Source organism: Mizuhopecten yessoensis, unplaced genomic scaffold (assembly GCF_002113885.1).
Source record: "Mizuhopecten yessoensis strain PY_sf001 unplaced genomic scaffold, ASM211388v2 scaffold1669, whole genome shotgun sequence".
Lineage (NCBI taxonomy): Eukaryota > Metazoa > Mollusca > Bivalvia > Pectinida > Pectinidae > Mizuhopecten > Mizuhopecten yessoensis.
Genome location: NW_018404162.1, coordinates 331,505 through 335,467, shown reverse-complemented (window position 1 = coordinate 335,467; position 3,963 = coordinate 331,505). Strand labels below are relative to the sequence as shown.

The 3,963-nt window shown below is 42.1% G+C and overlaps 1 protein-coding gene across 1 annotated transcript in view; it reads left to right on the top strand.

Moving 5' to 3' along the window:
* LOC110466363 (sushi, von Willebrand factor type A, EGF and pentraxin domain-containing protein 1-like) overlaps positions 1-3,963 on the top strand; it is a 107,784-nt gene that overhangs the window by 16,273 nt on the left and 87,548 nt on the right. The gene's annotated exons all lie outside the window — the stretch shown is intronic.

Sequence of the window (3,963 nt, the reverse complement as noted above, 5' to 3'; positions counted from 1 at the left end):
TATTAGAGGAAGCCTCTGTGTAGCTGTAGTGTCTATTAGAGGAAGTCTATATGTAGCTGTAGTATCTATGAGAGGAAGCCTCTGTGTGGCTGTAGTGGCTATGAGAGGAAGCCTCTTTGTAGCTGTAGTGTCTATTAAAGGAAGCCTCTGTGTAGCTGTAGCGTCTATTAAAGGAAGCCTCTGTGTAGCTGTAGCGTCTATTAAAGGAAGCCTCTGTGTAGCTGTAGCGTCTATTAAAGGAAGCCTCTGTGTAGCTGTAGTGTCTACTAGAGGAAGTCTATATGTAGCTGTAGTGTCTATGAGAGGAAGCCTCTGTGTAGCTGTAATGGCTATGAGAGGAAGCCTCTGTGTAGCTGTAATGGCTATGAGAGGAAGCCTCTGTGTAGCTGCAGTGTCTATTAGAGGACTCCTATATGTAGCTGTAGTGTCTATTAGGGGAAGCCTATATGTAGCTGAAGTGTCTTTTAGAGTAAGCCTCTGTGTAGCTGTAGTGTCTATAAGAGGAAGCCTCTATGTAGCTGTAGTGTCTATTAGAGTAAGCCTCCACGTAGCTGTAGTGTCTATTAGAGAACGCCTATGTGTAGCTGTAGTGTCTATTAGATGACGCCTATATGTAGCTGTAGTGTCTATTAGAGGAATCCGCTATGTAGCTGTAGCGTCTATTAGAGGAAGCCTCTATGTTGCTGTTGTGTCTATTAGAGGAAGCCTATATGTAGTTCGAGGATCTATTGGATGAAGTCTATTAGAGGACGCCTATATGTAGCTGTAGTGTCTAATAGAGGACGCCTATATGTAACTGTAGTGTCTATTAGAGGAAGTGTATATGCAGCTGTAGTGTCTATTTGAGGAAATCTCTATGTAGATGTAGTGTCTATTAGAGGAAGTGTATTTGTAGCTGTAGTGTCTATTAGAGGAAGCCTCCGTGTAGCTGTAGCGTCTATTTAAGGAAGCCTATGTGTAGCTCGAGTATCTATTAGAGGAAGCCACTATGTAGCTGTAGTGTCTATTTGAGGTAGCATCTGTGTAGCTGTAGTGCTATTAGAGGAATCCTCTATGTAGCTGTAGCGTCTATCAGAGGAAGCCTCTATGTAGCTGTTGTGTCTATTAGAGGAAGCCTCTATGTAGTTCGAGGATCTATTGGATGAAGTCTATTAGAGGACGCCTATATGTAGCTGTAGTGTCTATTAGAGTAAGCCTCTACGTAGCTGTAGTGTCTATTAGAGAACGCCTATGTGTAGCTGTAGTGTATATTAGAGGAAGCCTATATGTAGCTGTAGTGTCTATTAGGGGAAGCCTATATGTAGCTGAAGTGTCTATTAGAGGAAGCCTCTGTGTGGCTGTAGTGTCTATGAGAGGAAGCCTCTGTGTAGCTGTAATGGCTATGAGAGGAAGCCTCTGTGTAGCTGTAGTGTCTACTAGAGGAAGTCTATATGTAGCTGTAGTATCTATGAGAGGAAGCCTCTGTGTGGCTGTAGTGTCTATGAGAGGAAGCCTCTGTGTAGCTGTAATGGCTATGAGAGGAAGCCTCTGTGTAGCTGTAGTATCTATTAGAGGAAGTGTATATGTAGCTGTAGTGTCTAATAGAGGACGCCTATATGTAACTGTAGTGTCTATTAGAGGAAGTGTATATGTAGCTGTAGTGTCTAATAGAGGACGCCTATATGTAACTGTAGTGTCTATTAGAGGAAGTGTATATGCAGCTGTAGTGTCTATTTGAGGAAATCTCTATGTAGATGTAGTGTCTATTAGAGGAAGCCTCTATGTAGCTGTAGTATCTATTAGAGGAAGTGTATATGTAGCTGTAGTGTCTAATAGAGGACGCCTATATGTAACTGTAGTGTCTATTAGAGGAAGTGTATATGCAGCTGTAGTGTCTATTTGAGGAAATCTCTATGTAGATGTAGTGTCTATTAGAGGAAGTGTATTTGTAGCTGTAGTGTCTATTAGAGGAAGTGTATATGTAGCTGTAGTGTCTAATAGAGGACGCCTATATGTAACTGTAGTGTCTATTAGAGGAAGTGTATATGTAGCTGTAGTGTCTATTTGAGGAAGCATCTGTCTAGCTGTAGTGCTATTAGAGGAATCCTCTATGTAGCTGTAGCGTCTATCAGAGGAAGCCTCTATGTAGCTGTTGTGTCTATTAGAGGAAGCCTCTATGTAGTTCGAGGATCTATTGGATGAAGTCTATTAGAGGACGCCTATATGTAGCTGTAGTATCTATTAGAGGACGCCTATATGTAGCTGTAGTATCTATTAGAGGAAGTGTATATGTAGCTGTAGTGTCTATTTGCTGTAGTGTCTATTAGAGGAAGTCTATATGTAGCTGTAGTGTCTATGAGAGGAAGCCTCTGTGTAGCTGTAATGGCTATGAGAGGAAGCCTCTGTGTAGCTGCAGTGTCTATTAGAGGACTCCTATATGTAGCTGGAGTGTATATTAGAGGAAGCCTCTATGTAGCTGTTGTGTCTATTAGAGGAAGCCTATATGTAGCTGTAGTGTCTATTAGAGGTAGCCTCTATGTAGCTGTAGTGTCTATTAGAGGAAGCCTCTGTGTGGCTGTAGTGGCTATGAGAGGAAGCCTCTTTGTAGCTGTAGTGTCTATTAAAGGAAGCCTCTGTGTAGCTGTAGCGTCTATTAAAGGAAGCCTCTGTGTAGCTGTAGTGTCTATGAGAGGAAGCCTCTGTGTAGCTGCAGTGTCTATTAGAGGACTCCTATATGTAGCTGTAGTGTCTATTAGAGGTAGCCTCTATGTAGCTGTAGTGTCTATTAGAGGACTCCTATATGTAGCTGTAGTGTATATTAGAGGAAGCCTATATGTAGCTGTAGTGTCTATTAGAGGAATCCTCTATGTAGCTGTAGCGTCTATCAGAGGAAGCCTCTATGTAGCTGTTGTGTCTATTAGAGGAAGCCTATATGTAGTTCGAGGATCTATTGGATGAAGTCTATTAGAGGACGCCTATATGTAGCTGTAGTATCTATTAGAGGACGCCTATATGTAGCTGTAGTATCTATTAGAGGAAGTGTATATGTAGCTGTAGTGTCTATTTGCTGTAGTGTCTATTAGAGGAAGTCTATATGTAGCTGTAGTGTCTATGAGAGGAAGCCTCTGTGTAGCTGTAATGGCTATGAGAGGAAGCCTCTGTGTAGCTGCAGTGTCTATTAGAGGACTCCTATATGTAGCTGGAGTGTATATTAGAGGAAGCCTCTATGTAGCTTTAGTGTCTATTAGAGGAAGCCTCTATGTAGCTGTTGTGTCTATTAGAGGAAGCCTCTATGTAGCTGTAGTGTCTATTTGAGGAAGCATCTGTGTAGCTGTAGTGCTATTAGAGGAATCCTCTATGTAGCTGTAGCGTCTATTAGAGGAAGCCTCTATGTAGCTGTTGTGTCTATTAGAGGAAGCCTATATGTAGTTCGAGGATCTATTGGATGAAGCCTCTGTGTAGCTGTAGTGTCTATTAGAGGAAACCTCTATGTAGCTGTAGTGTTTATTAGAGGAAGCCTCTGTGTAGCTGTAGTGTCTATTAGAGGAATCCTCTATGTAGCTGTAGCGTCTATTAGAGGAAGCCTCTATGTAGCTGTTGTGTCTATTAGAGGAAGCCTCTATGTAGTTCGAGGATCTATTGGATGAAGCCTATATGTAGCTGTAGTGTCTATTAGGGGAAGCCTATATGTAGCTGAAGTGTCTATTAGAGGAAGCCTCTGTGTAGCTGTAGTGTCTATGAGAGGAAGCCTCTGGGTAGCTGTAGTGTCTATGAGAGGAACCCTCTATGTAGCTGTAGTGTCTATTAGAGGAAGCCTCTGTGTAGCTGTAGTGTCTATAAGAGGAAGCCTCTATGTAGCTGTAGTGTCTATTAAAGGAACCCTCTATGTAGCTGTAGTGTCTATTAGAGTAAGCCTCTGTGTAGCTGTAGTGTATATTAGAGGAAGCCTCTATGTAGCTGTAGTGTCTATTAGAGGAAGCCTCT